At 38.3% G+C, this 23,797-nt stretch overlaps 1 protein-coding gene across 2 annotated transcripts in view; it reads right to left on the bottom strand.

The window, feature by feature from the left end:
• The window catches only part of lzts2b (leucine zipper, putative tumor suppressor 2b), a 30,939-nt gene extending 12,143 nt beyond the window's left edge, over positions 1–18,796 (bottom strand). Inside the window, exon 1 of one of the 2 annotated variants that reach the window (XM_017483843.3) lies at positions 18,646–18,796. The gene's annotated coding sequence lies outside the window, so the exon portion shown is untranslated. Of the gene's footprint in view, positions 1–2,973; positions 3,412–18,645 lie in introns of those variants that run through there. The other variant, XM_017483845.3, reaches the window with a different exon arrangement.
• Between the last annotated feature and the right edge of the window lie 5,001 nt (positions 18,797–23,797).

Here is a 23,797-nt window from a genome sequence, read left to right as displayed (position 1 = left end):
ACAACCAACCGACCAAAAATTCATATCACCACCAGTCAAACATGTAACGTTATACAAACTACTCGACTTGTAGTTAAACATTTAGTTAAACTAAGAGCTACAAAAAGAAATCTGATTATTGAGTGACTCATATAGTACTAGAGTTTTTCCCATTTGCAGGTTAAGTGTATGTCAAAATAGATGGTTTTACTGTTACCTGATTATCTTCTACATGTAAATACAGCATGCACACGTTTTTACAGTAAATACAGTTTTTACAGTTAATCAGAATGAGAAAATATGACATTACATATACTAAATTAGAACTATAACACTGCAAGAAACTTAATAAAGATTAATGGCTGCTCAATATTGTTTAATATTGATATCATGATTCTTAGGCAATATAGGAACAAAGTAATAATATTGTATTTTATCACCATCAGTTTTGAGCGTATATTCCTTCCAGTTCATTACGTTTAATTTTAAATAAATAAATACATACTTACAAAGCCCATATGTGCCATCAGAGTATGTGACCAAGTAGCCAGTTAAAATATATGAGCGAAGAGCTTTTGGTTAAATATACTGATATGCTAGCTAATTAGTTAGAGAAAGGGCTGCACAGTACATCACATTTTAACTGTAGTTATAATCTTTGACGTCCTCATTTAATTAAATGTAATTGAAACGGGTGAGCATGGCTAAAGCAGAGCTAAATCCATGCTCACATTTTCATCGTAGTTATGATCTTTGACGTCGTCCTTTACACTCCTTTACACGTAAGCATAGCTCACCAGTTTCAATTACATTTAATTAACTACAATTAAAATGCGATCTACTGTGCAGCCCTATGAGCTCTGATGCTCAGATCAACAATGTATCACTGCACATGGAAAAAAAAAAAGTGCAGTGAGTTTTGGTGACTCCCTCACGCCGAGTAGGTGCTGTGACTGGACTGGCAAGACGCTCAGTGTAAACAGGATGGTGTAGGAAGGCAAGACAGCTCACAGTGACGCACTGAGACACACACAGATCTATCACTAAATCTGCCTTTATGAAGTATTACAGTACATGCACAGTGCTACTGCTAGCTATAAATATAAACGTGTACACCCATTCACACCCACTCATGCTCAAACGAAAGTACAGTTACAGGGCCAGTGAACGAGGGCACTGTTTTTCTTGTACAAAACACACACACACACACACACACACACACACACACACAGTCAAGGATAGTTTGACCAAAGTTACAAAGTTTTCCATTGTGCAGGAGGAGCCCCTTTCCATTTCTGTCTATCTCTATAATATGTCTCTAATAGCTTCTCTAAACGTTCTCATAACATGTCATTAAACGATCAACTAATCTATTTTGAGTAATATCATTTAAGTATGAAATAAACACTCTCAGTATGTGATTACAGGAAATTATACAACAGTTCGTTCCGGTCCAGTAATCTGATTGGACGAGCGGCGTTCCGAGAGTGCTCATATTTACTATGCTTCACTGTGTGTATCACTCTGCTCGTCTGTGTTTGCCACATAAAATTCCACTTCCTAGGACGAAACATGCAACATTTACGTTTATGGAATTTGCTAGATGCTCTTATCTAGAGTGACTTACGATTATCTAATTTTTTATATAACTGAGCAGTTGAGGGTTAAGGGCCTTGCTCAAGGGCCCAGCAGTGGAAGCTTGGTGGTGCTGGGATTTGAGCTAACAAACTTCCGAGCAGAAGTCCAATGTCTTATCCACTGCCCTACCAAGTTATTGCTATAGAAACAATAACATATTAGAATGAGCTGCTGTTATAGAAAACACCTCCTAACCAATCACAATCAAGAACCCAACGTCTGTATAAAAATTTGTATTTACTCCTCAAGAAACTAGGAACATCTCCTCTACCCTTATAAACAATTGCATCTATGAATATGCATGAATATGCAAATTTATAAGACTCTGACAGCTAAACCCTGCCCCCACGTACTGCCCTGATTGTGCTAAGACAAAAGGCCACACTGAAGAAATACAATCCTACATGTCTGAACCTTTGATAAACTTGAGATATCTATTCATCAATGTCCGGGAACTGTTGTGATTTTTATTTTTTTGACAGCATCTACAGATTTTGCTCACTGCTACTGTACAAATGTACCATATTTTACTGCAGATAATGTTAGCATAGCTAGCTGATTAATCACCTGCTAGCAAACTAGCTTGTATTTGTCATGGTTCGGATTTATGAATATAAATAAAACTTGACTGAGTGAGTAATACATTTCAAATTAGAATATTTACTAGCGTTTTCATTCTTAACCGCCTGTGATAGATGAATACTCGATACACAACAGAAAATAAGCTATGCTGGTTATTGCTGTTACGGTATTTATAACGTTAAACGTTGCTAAGCGTTTAGTTAATCTCTTTCAAGCGTACGTTTCAGTAACAACTATGAATTATTCAGTAACCACACTGAAACAATACGAAAGGAAAGTAATTATGATCGTGAGAGAAGTCTGGACTAATGTAAACTTCTGGGAGTTTATAGTAAGGATGAAGTATTTGTTTGTGACTGCGTAAAACACTGTGCATTATTTTTTTTGTCATTATCCTCTAATAGTTATCACAACTTGGGTTAAACTAACTTAAAAGGAAGCAGTTTAAAATAATTTTAAGGAAACAGTATCCACAAGTACATTTCATTGACCATTGACAGATAGTCACATGACTTTGTAGGATAGCAAATGCTAATTCTCACACACTGCACACTGCTCTGAGAATGAGTGTGCAGTATACATTATATACCCGTGCTCTAAAGAGTGGGTTTTTTTTTCTCTGTGCCACTTTATTCATGTTTTTCACAAGATATAACATCCAGATTAGACTATTTTAATGTGTTTACTACAGATTCGATACTAAAATACATATACAGCTGTAACTCTCTCTCTCACACACACACACACAAAACTAAAGTTCCTAATTTGACATACCCCAGGTTGAGTCCTGCATAGCTGCTTCTGTTGATAACCGAAGGTAAAAAGTCTCTTTAGCTCTTTCGTCTAGTCCTCCACCCAGAACACACATCCATCTTTGCCTGACTGGGCCAGCTTCACACACTTTCCTCTCTCCCTTCCTCCTTCTTGTTGCTCTCGTTCTCTCTCACAGCTCTCTCCATCCTCTCTCCTCCCTCAGGAAATGCTATTTCTCCGACGCACGTGTTCTATATAGCGCAGCCCAGCTGTGATGGAGGCCTCATCTTTCCTTTCTCTCTCTCTCTATCTCTCTTTCTCACTCTTTCTTTCTCACTAGCTCTAGTTTTCACTCTGCACAGGTTTTCCAGTCTCTCTTTAGCAGACAGATGTTCTTGAGATTTGAGCAGCAGTGTGTGTGTGTGTGTGTGAAATATGAACTGTGCTGGGCCGAAACTGCCAACAACAAGGAAATGACACACAGGTCTGGAATGTGTCATGCACCTTTATTCACAGACACACTCCTCTCCCATGTAATCACCTTATTACTCTCAATGCGGTGTGTTTTAAAATCCTACCCATTACAGGAACGTCATACTGATTCATGTAAGAACACACACACACACACACACACACACATACACATTGTGTTTAGCCACAGGCACTGCAGAGGCAGAGCTTAAGATGAATTTGCTCACTGAATCACAAACTTCATCATATGCCATCACTATTAGCCTTCTTTTCACTTATTTCTCATTGGTGAGTATGGCTAACGCTAATTATACCTCTGCAGCAGTAGTTATCTGATGTTAAGCCACTAGGTAGATTCACTAGGATCATTGCTAACTTAAAACTTAAAGTATTATTATGTAATTGTAGTGTGACTTCAGACTGAGAAACAAACACCTCAAAAACAATAGAAACCCTCACAGAATTTGTAAAGGTTATAATGGGAATTGTACTGGTTTTAATGGAAACTGTAATGGTCCCTGTGGGTCTCTACTGGTAATTTGTTGCCTTCTATTGGTGGCATGTTATGTCTAGTGGATACCATTAAAGACCAATAATGGTAGTGGTAATGGTTTTAATGGATCTTTGGTGGTTTGTAATTGTATTCGTAATGGAAACCATTAGGATTTATGTGATGGTTTATATTTTTTTCATCAGGGACAACATCTTAGCGTCTGTCAAATTGAACGCTATGCTATTTATTATACAGTCTATGCTAAGTTGTTTGATGAATACTGACATATTAAGTACATTAACTCTAAAAGCCACGGTTGTTTTTTCACGGTTGTGTTTTAAATAACATGACATCATGTACTCACTCAGAAACTTCTGGTAATTACAAGTTACGAGTTGCCTACTGGTAATTACAAGCTTGATGAGCCAGGTTTATGATAAAGCTTGCTAACATTGGTCGAAATATCATAATGTGTAATCCAAACTATCAGCTGTGTTCATTTGGAAAATCCTTAGTTAGTGTAATTTCTACCAAAATTGTATAACATATAAAGACATACACAGTTGTGTAATTAAAACAAGTAGCAAGCTAGCTAACATGGGGTAACCTATTTAATTTATACGACTAAACCTAAAATAGGAGCCAGATTTGCTTGCATGCCAGAAACCATCACAGAAATTCTAATGGTTTCCATTACAAATACCATTACAAACCATCAGCTAACCAATAAAAACATTACTGTTACCAATATTGGTTCTTAATGGTATCCACTAGACACAACATGTCTCTAATAGAAGAGAACAAATTACCAGTAAAAACCCAAAGGGACCATTACAGTTTCCATTAAAACTAATAGAGTTCCCATTATAACCTTTACAAATTCTGTGAGGGTTTCTATTGTTTTTGGGGTGTTTGTTTCTCAGTCTGAAGTCTCAAATAATTTCTCAGTCCAAAGATACAAATCTTCTAGCTGTCATCTCTGAATGGCCGTAATTCCAACATAATGTGAACACACTACAATTACATAATAATACCTTAACTTTTATGTTAGCTATGATCCTAGTGAATCTACCTAGTGGCTTAACATCAGATAACTACTGCTGCAGAGGTATAATTAGCGTTATCCATACTCACCAATGAGAAATAAGTGAAAAGAAGGCTAATAGTGATGGCATATGATGAAGTTTGTGATTTGTTGAGCAAATTCAAGTTAAACTCTGCCTCTGCAGTGCCTGTGGCTAAACACAATGTGTGTGTGTGTGTGTGTGTGTGTGTGTGTGTGTGTGTGTGTGTGTGTGTGTGTGTGTGTGTGTGTGCTTTGTTCAGTGGGGTTAACTATAAAAAATAAGGAACCAAAACCTGTAGCCAAGCTGATAACATTAGGTAAACTACTGTATTGATGTCATACAATTACGTTGTTGCTGCAGGGATGCCTGCCACTCACTGAAATAATTACTTGATGTATTTTGTGCTAAACTGTGTAAGGCAAATATAATACTGTGCAATTAAAACCAGGAGCCAAGCTAGGAACAGTAATATAATATGCAATAAAAATTAGTAGATATATTCTCTAGCAGGATTGATAACTTTAGGTAAACTACTTTAGCGATGGACAAATTAATTAGGTAGTAAAAGCTATAGTGTGCGTCAGAGTTCAATGTTATAGTTGCCAGATTGCCAAACATATGGCCAGATTATTAGCTAGTTACGTGCATTAATACATCACTTGTTAATAAAGGTAAACAAATGATTATATGTGATTTTTTTTTTTTTTTATTGTAGTACTTTGTTTGTTCCCTGGACAAAAAAAGTCACAGTCACAGTGATTGTGACTGTGGTCTTTTGTCCTAGCATTGCAAATAAAACATTTTTTGAGTCAGGCTAGCATAAGTATTTCTTTTTTGGTGTTATGTGTTATAACTATGATGCGGCGGTATGATGTATTAGCAGGAGATTTAACCATAGGATGGTTTTGCACCGGACTTTATTTTGCTCAGACTGATCAGTGTTTCCATATGCCTCCTGTTCTCTATGCATGCTAATGAATCCATGTAATAAAAACCATTCTTCCATATGGGATTCAGAACAAGTAGCATGCTATGCATAGACAGTTGAGGTGTGTCACACATTATGTTTAAATATACACACCAAATGAAGATTTTTACAAAGTAATAACTCATGCCGCATGTTAGTCAACAAAACTACGACGTCAGACTGTAGCTACACTGTAACGTATAAAGATTATTGACGTTGCAGCAACTTAAATTAGTCAAATTAGCCACTGCTTTTTATAAACAAATTATGAAGGACAGAAACACCCTCCAAACTAAACCCACATAATTCATACACTTAGGTATACCGTATATGAGTGTGTGTGCTGGGATATGGATGTGCATGCGGGTCAGTATAAGTGCATGCGTGTGTGTGTGTGTGTCGGGGTAAGTAGGGTAGAGTAAGTAGGCTACAGCGCTGTTCCACAGGTTCCTTTCAGGTCCTGCTGTAAATGGGTCACTCTAGCCAGTGTTAATTTGGTCCCGCAGGCGAAACGGGGCTAAAGAGCCGACCTCTGTGGAACAGCCCAGAAAAACCCAGAACAGCAGAGACAGGGGAGGGAAGACGCTTTCCCATGATACCGTGGGCTATTATTAAAACCAGGTCCGAGCATGACTATGACAAAGCCTCAGACAGCAAGGCCACACACAGAAGCACACAATAGGCACTTCCCATACAAAAGCAATTCAGGGATGATGCCATTTCCATTTGTTGTGTAAACAGTGCCCTATAGATCATCGTTTTTTCTGTTGGCATAATTTGACCGTCCATGTCAGGGTCAGGATCACAAGACTACATGTAACTTCCGTCTTAGTGCTTTTTACATAAAAGGCGTGAGGGCGCTCATTTATTTCCTTCACGGCCTGCGTCCTTTGACCTTCAGTGAACTAGCATTTTACTTACATTTGGTCTGACTGCGTTAGCTGAGTGGGCAAAAAAGCGTAGTTGTTGCTGCTACTGTTAAACTGTATCCATTGGCACGTCAGCTTCTAACAGAAGGGGAAGCAGGACCATATCGGCTCACCTTGTGAGCGCTTGTCCATCAATACAGTTGAATAAAAAAGAGATGCGGATCTGTTTTCTTCAGTGCTTGACTCCGGAGGTTTTGACTTTTCCATTTCAGGTGTATCAGTAACATTCAGATTATTAAATAGCCTGATCCGGAATGGTTCGGAGAAGGGATGAGCTCGCTAGCCAACTGTCAAGCTTGATCTAACTCCACAAATAAACAGATCCGAGATGTATGTAAGGCAAACCGCCTTACATCATTTTAGTTCCCCAGGCCGTAGGTCTGCACATCCATTTTTGAAAGGCACAGCAGAACGAACGCTGCCATCTATGGACTTCCAGCACACACTGCAACTTGACCCCGAGACCTAGCACATTTTACATATCTAAATATCTAAAATTCACAAAAATCTCATTATTACTGTCTACAACAGCTGGGTTGTTATAACATGTGTCTGGGGACCACATGCAAATGTGTAAACTTTATAAACACATCCCATAACTGCACACCATATCCCAGTCTCACTTCCAGGCTAGAGGAGCTTATTTATAGTGTGGGAGTCTCAGAGAGAAGAGCAGAGGGAGTACTGACCCACACTAGAGGCCCAGAGGTCTTCAATCCTTTTGGTGCTGGTTTTTAAATGTGACTGTGGTTCAGCTCGGTCTGATGGGAAACGGGAGAGCAGGACGAACCCCCTGCTGCAGATGCAGAGCTGAACTTCCATTTCCAGGCCAGAGCTGGGGATGAGGGGATTGTGAGAAGCGTTTACTTCCAAATCAAGCCTTGTGAAACTGGAGGCGAATAAAATAACCACAGGAATGAGAAATGAACTATTCTTTCCTGTACCGCAAGGAGCAAAAGGCTGAATCAACCAAAATGGTATCTGCAAAAAAAAACCCAAAAACTCAACTTTCTTATGCAAGGAGCAATGTTTGTATGTAATAAGTTGTGAATGAGGGGGGGTTTGTAAATCAGTCTATACACGATGTCGTGGAGTTTTTGTGTGATTGTTGCCGCCAAAAATGCTTGATTTTGCTGCAGCTCCTTCCCCCCACCCCCAAATTTGCGATGCAACTTGCGGAGTTTTTCGTGCTTTTATTGCGGAAAACTACTTGAATTGGAGAAATTGGAGCATTTCGCAGTGATGTTTGTTGGTAAATGAGACCTTTTAGCTGTGCTCATGTTTGACGCACGTGAAACTAATAGGGCTTTTGCTGAATGAGCGGTGTGATCACGTCACATGACGCGTCTTGGTCCAAATCTGTGGTAATTTTGAAAAATCGCAAGCTCCTACGAATATTGCGGAGATTTTGCATTCATGTCTGCGATCACAAAATCACAAAATCCTTCTGGGATTAGTAAAGGGCATCGGACTAATATTACAAAGCAGAACGATAGTAATTCTCTTCTTCTTGCTGTCTGTTCAGTCAGAGGACGTTTTGTTAAGAACTCGTCATTTGTGAATAGTTCCATTGTATACTTTCTACACTATTCTACTCTGATGGGACTTACAAATTTGTTGTTGCTATGGTAACATCAGCACTAGTTGCTGCTCCTCACATGCTCATAGTGTAAAGTACATTTGGTTCAGATGACATGTAACATACATGTGGAGATTAACAACATTGTTATTTATTTACAGTGTTAAATGTGATACCTAAATATAATTAACCTAAAGCATGTGCTATGATCTAAAATGATTTAATTGTCATGTCAGTGATACTCGAAGAAAAAACAGCATTTTATACAGTATTCAGTATCTATATGTATTTTTCAGAATACACACTGTGCTAATAATAATTCTATATAATAACCTGGATTCTCAGCAGCTCATGGATTAAACGTGGGCTTTCATTGTGTGGTACGAGATTAATCCCAGTAATCTGGAAGATACTCAGCTAGCGATCCTATATCACCTCCCTCTAAACATACAGCAGTCCCACTCACATGAAGATAATAAAATCATACACACCAAGAGTGCAACTTTAAACCCACTCATTCAGGACTCGTATATATGTTAAATAATGAATGCACAGCTGCAAAATGAAGTGTGAAAGCTCCAGTGCTAAACCAAAGAAGCAAACTTAAAGTGCCCAGGTTTGCGGCTTTTACTATGAATATGTTCGCCTTAAGGTTATCTATTAGCTAGTGTGCTCCAAAACAATGACAAGTTTCGCAATTATGCATTAAAATGTACAGTTCCTCTCTACCACCAATACGGATCAACAATTTTGATGACATCATTCTGCACTCCAGCTTCTCATGGGATTTTCTGTCCAATCATATGCTCTCTACAATCTCTACAGTCCTGCCCCCAACATTATAAAAACCACCTTGCCAAAGTTGCCGTTGTTGAGTGAGAGAAATCATATCAGCAAGCATGGATTGTGAATGTGTCTTTGGCTGTTCGAATGTTTTCCATCTTTAAATAGGTTCAGATGGAAATGGCTTGAATTTATCCACTTTGAAGAAAGAGGTATTTGCGCCAGCTTATGACATTTTTCCGTGGTACGAACTGTCAAATACGGCTTAGCTCGGGCTATGAGGTAAACTAAACGCTATTAGCTATTTAAAAAGGGGGAGGAACCACTCGATATGTCCTGCCCTGACTTCCTGTTTGACTGGATATTATGTCGACTCATCAAATAACACTGTGCGGTTCAAGGAACTTCATAGGGACTTCTAGACAACAAACATGTGTTGGTTGATTGACTACAGGGGGAAATTTTGGCTAAACTAACAGCTGAGATGAGCAATTCATTTCTTGATATTACTTTGATACGTACAAAATGTCAGAGGTTATCTGAGCATTTCTAACAACAAAGAATGAATCCCACCTCCTAAAAACATGACAGTGTTATTACTCCATTTAACTGCTTAAATTTGCCCCATCCAGGGTGTATTCCCACCTCACACCTTGTATTCCTAGGACTAGTTCCTGAGACTCCTGAATGATCCACCATGATTGCTTACTGAAGATAGATCAATTAATGAATAACTGGCTAAGCATTTATTATAGTTCATGATCTTTATTTCATGACTGTATTAATAACAACAACATTACCGCTACAATTATGACATTACCTTCTTTAAGAAGGCCACATGATGCTTCCGGAACTGTACTGCCAATTGTTTGGTCATGAAAGAACCTCCTTTAGCTAACATTATCTTAGCGAAGACTTTTAAAGTTCATAGTTTGATACAGTTCAACTGTTAATAATGCATAACTGTATGAGTGTGCTACATTTCAAGCCTCAAGTCTCTCAACATAGTGTAAAAACAAAAAACAAAAAGGGGCAAATTTCCTGACCTTTTCTGTACATAATACAGTCTTGCAAATAGTCTGATTACTTTGTTACCACCAGCGTCTAAGAATGTCACAGCAGCATTTCTGGAAAAGATTCAGCCTGTAGAAATCGTTGATTATTTGAATTTTTGGTCATTGATTAACTCTAGACTGTTGGACGCAGGAACTAAAGACAGGCCCCAAAATTCCCCTTTTTTCACATTAGCATGACTTGCACTTTATCTGATGCAGGTAAGCAGTTCATATTTAATAGAAAACCATTTGTTATTAAAAAAAAACAAAACACTTGTTGCCTGTAGGAAATGCTGCTCTAAATGTATCCTGACCTAAATATATAACCGCAGCCGAGCCTCTACTGAGCATAGGAAAACTATAGGCCAAGACTCAGACCAAGACTTTAAAACTATTTTCACGTCACTCCAGTTTATTTTGCATATGGTTACATGAGCAGATAGGGCTGAAACCTCCATCCACATCTCCATTCAGCTTGTTTTCCTTGGTGTATGAAAGTTATGAATATGAAATAATCCATTATACATGATGCCATAGTTCTTCGTACTGCAACTATTTTGGTTTCATTCGGTTCAATTTTATTTGTACAGCACTTTTAATAATAATCATGGTGTTTGTTTGCATTTTAGACTCATTAGGGGTTCAAACAGGATTCACTCATTACGGCAGACGCACCCTTGACTTGGTCTAACAGTTCTTTTCTGAACCTTTCTCACTACTGACTGCTCTACAGTAAGCCACTGTATGTTGTGTGGTCATCTACGTCCGCGTGTCCTGTTTGGCAGACAGTCCCAACGTATACACACACACACACACACATTCTTCAGTGGAAAACCTTGAAGCTGAAACCCACCCCTGGGATCTTCAGCATGAATGTCAACAACAAGGCGGGACACAGGAAATTAGCTAATGAAACATCGGGTACTTTAGTTGAAGCATGAAGGTAAACATGCAGAGAGAGAGAGAGAGAGAGAGAGAGAGAGAGAGAGAGAGAGACACACACACACACACACATATACACACACACACTGAGTAATGCTCACATGTCAGTGAGTAAAGAGCTGAATTTGTTTATGGAAAAGACCGAAGCAGAAGAGGATGTGGGCGTTAAATGGGAGTTACCCACAATCAGCATAAGGCTGACTTTATTTCAGTCTTTTAATGGCACTACCTATACTTTAGGGCTGGGCAATGTGATTATATGATAAAAATATACTTTTCTGAGAGCATCATGAGTACTTTTATAACACTCCCTCCACTGTTACTGCAGGTAGCAATAGTAAGACTGAATGGCAGTTGAATTATATTTAGGGGCCATGCACAGAAGGTGTATAGACACCCTATTGTTATTCTACCTTTTCTTCTGCTGCTGCTGCTTCTTGTTCGTCTTCTGGCTAGAGTGTCAAAGGGAGCCCAGCTGGTAAAAAGTTGTGAAATTTGGTACACAGATTGGGGAGGGTCTAAGGAACATTCTGACCAAATTTGGGCCAGTGCTCTAGCACCACCGTTGGGTCAAATTTGGGCCTAATTTGAAGTATGTTTATGGTCATAATTTTTGAATTGTGTGTCTAAAATTTAAAAGCCTCACAATCATCACCAAATTTGGCACACGTCATCACAAGCCTCACAAAAGTTATACTCCAAACAGTTTGTCTGTGATGGACCGAAGAATCTGATGTCAAACTGAATTCCAGCAATGACTTTGTGCACTGACAGAAAACATGGTAGGCATCTTCAGGACCATGACCTGAGGTTATGCAACAAATTTTGTGACAGCATCACTTGCTGGTCAAAAGTTACAATAACATGCAGAAAATGGTTCCATCTATGTGCTATGTTTTGCTACTCCTTCTCCAAAATTTGTTGTTGGCTTTATCATGCACTTTTCAAATGTAGCACAACTGTGTTCCTGATACATTGTTAGCAAACCTAAATAAGGTGATACATACCATGTATCATAAAAATGTATTGACACATGATATTTTTGCCTTAAACCACAGCACTACTGAATTCTTGATTCTGATTGGTCAGAAAGTGTTGATTTTGTTTTCTATAACAGCAGGTCTGATGGTAGTTCTAGCTGTAATTCAAATCACAGTTTTACTCTATAATAATGCACATAATAATGGACTCATTCTAGGAAATTCCACCTAATCTAAGAGTAAAAATAGATTTTAACGGATTTAAAATGTGATGTTATTTAACAAAGAATGATGTATAATTGTTGATGTGGTTCAGCTTTCTGTAAGGATTCGTTATTTTTAAAAACACTTTTTGTTTCAGCACTGTGTAACAGTCAGAGGTGAAGCTGTTAAAGGTTGAAGGTTTCCACCAAAATAAAAGTCTTCAGGACAAGCTACATTTATTAATCCTATTAACTTCTATAGAAAGTTTGTAGCTGCTATAACATTAGTGATAACAGTAACTAACTTGTTTCATGGATGACAACATTATTTATAAATGGATTAATAGTATGATGTGTCAATATGGCCAAAAGTTTGTGAACACCTGACTTTTGCATCCTTATATGGCTCTTCCACAAACTGTTGGCAAAATGTTTTAAGCAAGCAATTGCATAGACTGTCTTAGTATGCTGTAGCGTTTCAATTTCCCTTCACTGGAACTAAGAGGCACAAACCTGTTCCAACATGACAATGCCCCTGTGCCCAAAGCGAGCTCCATGAAGACATGCTTTGCCAAGGTTGGAGTGGAAGAACTCAAGTATTCTGCACAAAGCCCTAACCTCAACCCCACAGAACACCTTTGGGATGAACTGGAACACCGACTGCACCCCAGACATCCTCACCCTACATCATTGCCCGACCCCACTAATGCTCTTGTAGCTGAATGAACACAAATCCCCACAGCCACGCCCCAAAATCTTGAGGAAAGCCAAGATCAGTAAAAGCGGACCAAATCTGGAACAAGAAGTTCAACAAGCACATATGGGTGTGATGGTTAGATGTCCCCAAACTTTTGGCCATAAAGTGTATATGGCATGACAAAAATAAAACAATTTTGTGAGAGCAAGACATTGAGATACGGTCAGTTTTAGTCAATTCTCAAACCTCTATCTATTGCTTTTATCGCTCTTTAAAATAATATATTCTTGAGTAATTGGTATCAGTTAGTCTGATGATGTTTCCTAATGATTTAAAACTTTAGTAACAATCCAGATTGTTTAATAAGCAGCGATCATGAGTAATTTAATCTCACACTGCTGCTGTGTACAAACAGGCTAATGGGTTTAATTAAAGTGTAGAATAACGCCAAAGGGCTCTTAAGTGAAATTAGTCTGTCTGAATCCAGCACAAACGCAGTTCATGGGAGAGTGAAAGAAGGGCGATGAGAACAGATTCCCCACATCACGGCGGTTATTTAACACAAAACACACCCTTTCCCGGGAAAAACCCACCTACTCGAATCCTGACGCAACATTTAACCACAGATTACCACAGTTTACACAGGAAAATTAGGAGATCCTAAGTAGATCCTCAGTTATGTCTAGACTGCGCCCACAAATCCACCACCCAGGCAGAAAGAAAAAACAACAACAGAATTTTACCACAAAACCCCTAGTGTGTATTGGTGAACAGGATGGCTCCATGCTAACAGCATGAGTGATTAAAGACATACACTGAATATAAAAAGCAGTGTTGGGGAGCTACTTTGAAACTGTAGCTTTTCAAGCTTCAAGCTACTCATAGCTTGAAGTAGTTAAGCTACACTCCAGCTACCTTTTTTAAATTGAAGCTACTTAAATGGGCGATATTTTTAGTATGTCATGATTGTGAATCAGCTTATGAATGTATAATTGCATAAATAAATTAAACACAAATATAAGATAATTCAGAAGAGTTATGAATTTAATAGTCTTGTTTTTATTTATAGACCATCCATAGATATAAATAATAGTCAAACTGTATATTGATAATAATATGACTACTACTACTACAACTACTACTACTACTAATAATAATAATAATAATACAATATCAATAAAATGAATAATATTATTTGTAATAACAATAATAATAATATAATGTAATAAAATCCAGAAATATAGTCTACTCATTTTAAATAATGTGTACATTAGGCTACTTATCAATTTAAAATGACAATCGCACTCACCTCTACGTGGTGAAATTTGACCTTTAACCCTTGGACATCGACGTTATTTTAATGGCACATGAACTTCAACAAATGAAGCCACAGGTAATTGGTTTTCTCATTTTCTAAATCAGTGGCCATGTTCTGCTCCATCATGGATAATAAGGATGAGAGTGTCGAACTTGAACAGTCAATACTTCCGATAGGTTAATAATAACACATGAAACGATACACTGTTATTATTTTTCAACCACTGATTAATTAATTAGTCATGGAAATAATAATAAATATAAATAAGTTAAGATAGGAACTTTTTCTCTTGCGGCTCCCTTAAACATGATGTTGAGAAATACGATCAGACTGCCACTCAGACACATTTTGGCTTCATCCACCCGTATATACAGTCATTACCAGGCGTTATCCTGTGCTTTTGTTATTGGATGACCTGTTTATCAATATATACATGCTCTTTGGTATTCTGCCGTGCAATAATTTAAAGACCTGCAGTTGAGCAACACTAAACTGGAAGCTAGAAAGGTTCCCTTATCCTTAAAGTGTCAGTGCAAATATCAGACACTAAACTTTTCATAACTGATGAATTATATTCAGGCTAAGGGGGAGCAGGTATCATTTCTTTTAGTTGTACAATTCCTGTTACTTTAAGACAAGCTGATTCTAGCTTCTGGAGTAGATCATTTCTTGCGTACTACTAAATATGTGAAATTGTTTACATGCCGATCCCGAGATCATAGCACGTTAATAACTGATCCACTCCTTAGCCAGAGGGTGTGTGTGTGTGTGTGTGTGTGTGTGTGTGTGTGTGTGTGTGTGTGTGTGTGGATAAATCAGTTTCACCACGCAACACAAATGTGTCAGTGTGAAAGATGAGCAACAAACAAGGAATGGAATACAACAAACAAGGAATGGATGGGACTGTGTGTGTGTGTGTGTGTGTGTGTGTGTGTGTGTGTGTGTGTGTGTGTGTGTGAGATCTATGGCCTATTTCCTTTAAAGTCAAAACCACCGGGATTTTAGAGTCCTGTATTAGCGCGCACACACACACACACACACTGATAGACAGTTCACAAACTGGGCAAAAGACTTACAATGGTTCAGGGTAGTCCTACATTCAACATGTGCTGATAGTAGAGTACAGTTTGAGCGCCTACTACAGCTGTGTAGTGAGGTATTATACTGCGTGTACAGCTGTGTAGTGAGGTATAGTACAGCATGTACAGCTGTGTAGTGAGGTACAGTACAGCGTGTACAGCTGTGTAGTGAGGTACAGTACAGCGTGTACAGCTGTGTAGTGAGGTATAGTACAGCGTGTACAGCTGTGTAGTGAGGTATAGTACAGCGTGTACAGCTGTGTAGTGAGGTATAGTACAGCGTGTACATCTGTGTATTGAGGTATTATACAGTGTGTACAGCTGTGTAGTGAGGTATAGTACAGTGTGCACAGCTGTGTAGTGAGGTATAGTACAGCTGCGTAGTGAGGTATTATACAGCATGTACAGCTGTGTAGTGAGGCATAGTACAGCATGCACAGCTGTGTAGTGAGGTATAGTACAGCGTGTACAGCTGTGTAGTGAGGTATTATACAGTGTGTACAGCTGTGTAGTGAGGTATAGTACAGTGTGCACAGCTGTGTAGTGAGGTATAGTACAGCGTGTACAGCTGTGTAGTGAGGTATAGTACAGCGTGTACAGCTGTGTAGTGAGGTATAGTACAGCGTGTACAGCTGTGTAGTGAGGTATTATACAGTGTACAGCTGTGTAGTGAGGTTTAGTACAGTGTGCACAGCTGTGTAGTGAGGTATAGTACAGCGTGTACAGCTGTGTAGTGAGGTACAGTACAGCGTGTACAGCTGTGTAGTGAGGTATAGTACAATGAGGTATTTGTATTCTTCTACAGGGATTTAGTTTTTGCTATGTCTTTGTTCCACTTTTTAAATGTTTTTCCAGTTTAGTTTTGTTGGCCTTTCCAGACTTTATATGTTCAGTTTTCCTGCCCATTTTATTTTCAGACCATTACCAATATCATGACATGGGGAAAAATAAAATGCGCTAAACAATACAAATTTTCAGTATCAACACAATATATCAAAAGACAGCAGGTTTTAAAATTTGCTATCTTGGGTCTCTTACTGGAACAACTGTAAGAACATACAAAACTTTCCCAAAATCTCTTCTGGGTTTCCATACTTTCGAAACTGGCCTGGCAAATGACTGCCTTTATATTTATTACCTTTCCAGACTTTCCAGAACTGTGCAAGAGTCGGGTTCGAGTTATTATATGAGAGTTTCACAAGCATTCATAAATACATAGTAAATACAATTATCTCTCAAATATTCTACAATGATAATATTATCAAGCAGAACAAAGATAATTAGTCTAATAATTATTGCATTAAGACACAGACAAAGTCTTAAAACACAGTGTAGAGCTTATGTTAGAGCTTAACGGTGCTCAAATCCCACATTTTTTAGCTTGGGTTAAACAGCATTGTGTTTTTATTACACCAGAAGCTTTACGACTGCTGTCTGCAATGTCAACTTTCCACATTCTGCAGGTGAGGTAGTGTTTCACCATAAACACTGATGCCCTGATAAACAGGGCTGTCAGTTCATTTATGACAAAGATTGGTAGACTAGGAAATGTCAGCTCAGTGGATACACACTTAGATATGGTATACACTGAACTAGCAGTTTATTGTGTAAAAAAAAAAAAAAAAAAAAAAAAAACAATGTTGGTTACTCTCATGCTGCCTTCAAGTGCAACCAGAATTGTGGTACATATGAGTTTCTGAACATTTGGTACGAGTTTATGAAGCTTCAGGAATTATTTTGATACCCAACTTTCCAAACTATTGACATTTACAGCATTTGGCAGATGCCCTTATCCAGAACAACTTACAATGATCTAATATTTTATATAACTGAGCGGTTAAGGGTTAAGGACCTTGCTCAAGGGCCCAGCAGTAGCAGCTTGGTGGTGCTGGGATTTGGACTAACAACCTTCCGATCAGACATCAAATGTCCTAACCACTGACCACTTCCTAGCAGGCAAAGATTGAGTAATTGTTTCTTTTTCTAAATACACTTTACATCTACTAGTCACAACTTGAAGCATTAAAACCAGCGTCCATCTTTAACCACAGGTTTCAGTTTGTATGTTTATATAACTGGGGGACGTTAGAAAGCGATCAAACATTAGCAGCATGAAAAGGGAATTATCTCAAAATAATAATAATAATATGAACAGGCCTCATCAGCATTTAATGTGTTAGCCAGACAGCCAGATAAAAACATGCCAAATTGCACGTCACTAATCTACTCTGTAGTCCAATCAGCTGCCAAAAACCAAACCCTTTTACATGAAATAACCTGGGTCTGTTGATCTGGCAATATACAGCAAGTTAAAGAAATACTTTGTTTTGTATTTTTAAATCATTTCTGAAGAGTATGCTCTATAAAATGGGATATTTTGTTCTGTGACCTTAAAGGCACTCAGGACAGTCGCAGGTGTGTTTGCTTTTCCTGACTACTGATTATCAGGAATAATCACTCAGTTTGTGGACGTTTGAGGCTAAACGCACCGCGCGCACACACACACACACAGAGAGAGAGATAGAGAGAGAGAGAGAGAGAGAGAGAGAGAGAGAGAGAGAGAGATTCCTGAAGCTTACTCCCCCGTTTCTTCTAGCTCTAATTCACTAAAACAATACTATCACATGATAATAGGAGCTCAGGATATTAAGAGAAAATCTGAGGCCAGTTACCTGTGTAGAATATTTTAAATATCAGTCAGTAAATGTCAGTTTATGGGAAATGGAAACATAATGAATACTAAGCATGAAAGATCAAACACAACGCTCTTCCAGACAATAGGTGTGTGTGTGTGTGTGTGTGTGTGTGTGTGTGTAAGAAAGTGCAGGTTATTCCTATTATAGTGCATTAGGCTTAATTAGTTTATGACCTTGTTTTAATCTGTGACAGTGTACATTAAGATTACACAGTAACACAACAACTGGAACACTTTCTCAAACTCCCAACACACTTCTTCAGAAATAAATGAGTGGTCGATTTGAATAACATTCAACGACTATTCGGTGATTGGAATAACAACTTGACAGTCCGATGCATTTTATATATCTGTATCTGTATGTCTAATTCTAATCCGATCTGCATTATGCATTGTGCAATGAAACAAAAGCTTGACTAATCCCACTGAACTCACCATCAGTATCTTCCCCAGAAACTTCCCCGAGCTCCACTTCCGATTCATTTGCCTACATAAACCCGATCATACACAGCTCCAAACGCAGTGTCGGATCTGATCTGATCTGCTCTGATCTCAGAGACTCTGTGTCATCTGACGGAGGGAAGTTTACAGTACGAGCGAGGAAAGCTGCCTCCTGTCTGGGTTGCCAGATTGGATCACCTGGATCCAGTTTACCCAGCTGTAGAATTCACCCTAAACCAAAAAGAAATGTCCCATGGGTTCATGCAGTCGTAGAATTCATTCTATATGAAATATATGTGTAAAACATCCCATATCTTGACACCAAGATTTCAACTATATGAACTGTATATGAAAATGAAAATGTATAAGATAAATAAAATAATAAGGGGTGGTAGAGGGTGAAGTTGCTACCTCACAGCTCCAGCTTGTGCTTGGTTCTCTGGTTTCCTCACACCTCTGGAAAACATGACAGGTGGATTAGCTATGCTGAAATACCCCTAGGTGTGTGTGTGTGTGTGTGAGTGAGTGAGTGAGTTCCTCACACCCAATGTTCCAGAGAAAGGATCCACTTCAACCCTGAACAGGTTACACAAGATTACAAGGTTAAAGTTGTTGGTTTTTTTTTTTTTATCATTTTAATGTCTTTTTTCATTGTTAATTCATCCATTCATTCATTTTCCTACTGTTTTTACTGGAGAAGATCACAGTGGCAAGAGGTTGAGAAGGTGGTATTAGACTTCTCCGTCCCCAGCCATAGAATCAAGCTCCTCCTGTGAAAGTCCCAGAACTTCCTAAGACACCTACGAGATATCTTCTCTCTCCTCCAGTGATCTCTGTCCAGAGGGGAATTACACTGACAGGCTAATAGTCTTAAATTGGTGAATAGTGGTCAGTTTAATGGGCTTAAATGTGTAAATATAGACTTAAACATTAATTTGTCAGAATATATATGTAGTTGTCGGAAATAAGTAGAAGATTCATTTTTTTTTAAATTTGTGTATTCATGGAAAGATTTTGGATGAGATGGAATTTTATAATCTGATAAGCAGAGTGGAAAACTAAAGAACTAGAAAAGTTGGACACCAGAGACATCTTTGATTGATCGGGTTCATTTAAGGAAAGAGGGTAATTGTGTAAATTGTGTAAATTAAAAAAGGTTTTCCTAAGAGTACTTCTTGAACAAAAACAAGCTCAAATTTCTTTACATTCCCTGCAAATATCTAGTACTCATCTTAAACATCCAACTACCTTAAACTATAAAAGTGAACGTTTACATGGACAACAATAATCCGATATTAACCTGATTTAGACGATACTCTGATTAAGAAACTAGCATGTAAACAGCGGTTATTAATGACCTTAATCTGAATAAAGTCATACTCGAAGTAAACACAAATCACACTATTAACGTCGTGTGGGAGTTTTCACCGGATTTTGCGACAGGACACGAACACGCACGGCAGTGCTCAACCGTTTGACGGCAAACAGGCGAGCACGGCTGTGTCCGAAACGCCGTACTTACCTACTATATAGTAGGCAAAATTGACATATTTCAGCTACTATATAGTAGGTCAGTACGCCATTTCGGTCGCAGCCCACGGCTTCAAGCAGTCGTCTATTAGCACGTATAGCATGGCAAATAATTAACTGCACTTGAAGCTTTTTGAAATTAAAAATAAAAACACCCAAAACTGTACACAGTACCATAACGAAGAGGAACTGTATGTCAATACATGAAATTCTGGAGGGAACTTCGGACGGCGTGGCGTGGGGACGTAATGACGTGTGCCGTTAACCGATCTATGTTCTATAACATGTAAAACGGGAACATGAAAGGAGTATTCTAAAAGCAACTCATGTAAACACCTTAATCAGGATTTTGTCTTGTTCAGAATAAGGGCCATAATTAGATTATCGCTGTCCTTGCAAACGTGGTCAATAAGGGACTGTACAACGTAGCCAAACGTGGTTAACATCAATCTGGCAACCGATTCAGTAGGCGGGGCTTGTCCTCGTTATTAATGCCAGACTCACATGACCTTTCCCCTCCATCCCCAGTGTTTTTCTGACTGTTCCCGAACCAGCTGTGGCTTTTAACTAAACACAAAGGATACCGCAGAACTGATCTGAGAACAGTGACACACAGTTTACATACAGTTTCAGTGTACAGCAGCTCTGCAATCTTCTCAATTACAAGTAAAGAAATAATCAGGAACAAACAACATATCATCAAGATATCTAATGTAAAAATAACAAAATAAAAAAAACAATAAAAAAAATTGTACATTTAAAATTACTACTATTACTACTACTACTACTACTAATAATAATAATAATAATAATAATAACATATGTTGTTGTTATCCATACATTTTTTCACAAGTCAACCTAATAAATCATATTTTAACAATTAACATTTTTATTGTTTGTTATTTATTTTAATCGTATTTATTATTTTGAATTCTATTTGTTTATCTATCCACTGTTATTGTAAAATGAACTGTTAATCTGAATAATCTGTTTATAATACAGTAATACAGTTTCACTTACTTTGGAACTTTATTTCTCTCTTTATTATTTTTCCCCATTTTTAAAAATGTGTGTGTGTGTGTGTGTGTGTGTGTGTGTGTGTGTGTGTGTGTGTGTGTGTGTGTGTGTGTGTGTGTGTTTCTGTGTGTGTGTGAAATCCAAACACCGAAACACACTTAAACACACCTAAGCACACTTCTGTGTAGCCACCCTAGCCACCCTGCCTTAATGGAAGCAACTTTAATAGACATGATTCACACATCTCAAATTCTCAAATACAATGTTGTTGTTTTTTGTTTCATATTGTTTTTTGTTTTTTTTGTCCAAGCATGTACATCACTGAACACACACACACACACACACACACACACACACACACACACACACACACACACACACACACACACACACTGTGGAACAAAGGCGACACTGCCAAACATCATTGCTAAATATAGCTCGGAGTAATTGTAAAACATGGATTAAAATAATCTGAGCTCATTGCTTAACAGACACAGTTTCAGATATTAACCAATCCTTGTGATGTGACAGAAAGTGTGACTCATGGCACATGTATGTATTACTGGTATTTTAATCGATCTCCATCCATTTATTTTACAGTTTAATTAAAATGTAATGGATTATAATGATGTTATCAGTATCTGGTAAAACCACACAGTAAAATCATTACAGATGATTTTTTTTACCTGTACTTTGTACATTTTAACAGCAGTTTGCATGTGTTACTTTAACACTAATGACATTATATGATGAGGGTACGCTGGCTTATTGGTCAGCAGGTTTACTTCACAGCTTTGAGTTTGGAGGTTTGAATCCCACTTCCGCCCTGTGTGTGGAGTTTGTATGTACTCCCTGTGCTTCGAGGGTTTTCTCCGGGTACTCCGGTTTCCTCCCCCAGTCCAAAGACATGAAGACTGACTGTCATTTCCAAATTGTCCATGGTGTGTGAGTATGTGTGCGATTGTGCCTACGATGGGGTGGCACACCGTCCAGAGTGTCCCCCACCTTATGTCTCAAGTTCCCTGAGATAGCCTCCAGGCTCCCCCATGATCCTGTGTAGGATAAGCGGTATGGAAAATGGACGAATATTATATGATGAAAAGTGAATCTCGGGCCTTGTTCCAATTTCCTCATCGCAAGGGAGTTTGGAAAGGTCTGGGTGAATACGATGCTACATTTAGTTCTTTCTCTTCTGTGAAATGATGCTTTGCCTTGGGTTTAAACAGGTCATGACCATTTTCCAGGGATAAAATAAATAGTCTGAATCACAGGTGAAGAGAGCAGGAGCCAGTTTCCCAATGGCATTATAGTAGAGAGAGAGAGAGAGAGAGAGAGAGAGAGAGAGAGAGAGAGAGAGTGTGTGTCATGTGTGAAACCTAAACATGCCCAATGTGATTTTCTGTGGTTTCATTACATATGTCTCGTTCATTTATAAAAACCCTCAATCGTGTTCATGTCTCAATGTCTTGGAATGTTTTGGAAGAACTGTTGACTACCCCCAGCTTGGAAAGAAAACTTGAGAGGGGCAACTAGACTAGGCATGTGATAGCTCACAAATAAAGGCACCAACAATAATGTATCAATGAGTACAGTCTACAAGTCCATGGCACAGCATTGATCATGAGTAAGAGTACACCCTGAGTACCACTACAGCCATAGGAACCAACTGTATGAATGTCAAATATTCAAGAGAACGCCATTTCAAGAACCAGAGGATTAATGTCAAATGCCCAAAACCCAATGTAGATTAGCTTTAACCCCTCCTTTTCAGTGAGGGATTACCTTATACCTCCTGCAACACTTCAGGAATGTGTTTTTCTTATCTACGCAATGGACATGACTTCTATGTTTCAAGCTTTTGGACCTAACAGGTCTTACAGGATCTCGTAGTAAACTTGATGAGTTGACACAGAGATGCCTGTCATGCCTGAAGTTTCATTTGCATAGCAACAAAACTTCCTCATGGCCTGGCTGTGGTTTTTAGTTCAGCACTCAGAGGGAGAAAGTAGGCCAGGGTGACCGTCTCAGGGGCGCACAAAAAAAGTTGTTCATTTCTGTTTCATCATTCACAACAGTGTGAGATTGTGTTCCCAAGACCTCTGCAAGGCTGTAGTTAAATCTGGAAACTGATAAAGTACATCATGCTTTTCTTATTCTCCGGAGAGAAGGCGATATGGCAGCATTGCAGATCTGGAGAGGAGAAATTGAGCTTTAGTTCAATTGGGTCAAATTGATTGTCATGCAATTCATATATGAATATAAAATATGAATATATAACAATATATATAACTATATATATATATATATATATATATATATATATATATATATATATATATATATATATATATATATACACACACACACACACACAACCCCAATTCCGAAAAAGTTGGGACAGTGTGGAAAATGCAAAAGACAAAGTCATTTGGAAATTCAGTTCACCCTGTGCTATATTGAAAACACATTATTTGATGTTTTACTTTGTGAAAATTTTTACTATTTTTGAAAATATACACTCATTTCCAATCTGATGACTGCAACACACTCCAAAAAAAGTTGAAACAGTCGACTACCACTGTGTAACATCAGCTTTTCT

Source organism: Ictalurus punctatus, chromosome 13 (assembly GCF_001660625.3).
Source record: "Ictalurus punctatus breed USDA103 chromosome 13, Coco_2.0, whole genome shotgun sequence".
NCBI classification, from domain to species: domain Eukaryota; kingdom Metazoa; phylum Chordata; class Actinopteri; order Siluriformes; family Ictaluridae; genus Ictalurus; species Ictalurus punctatus.
The sequence above is the reverse complement of the archived record's forward strand: the minus strand, read 5'-3'. Positions and strand labels throughout refer to the sequence as shown.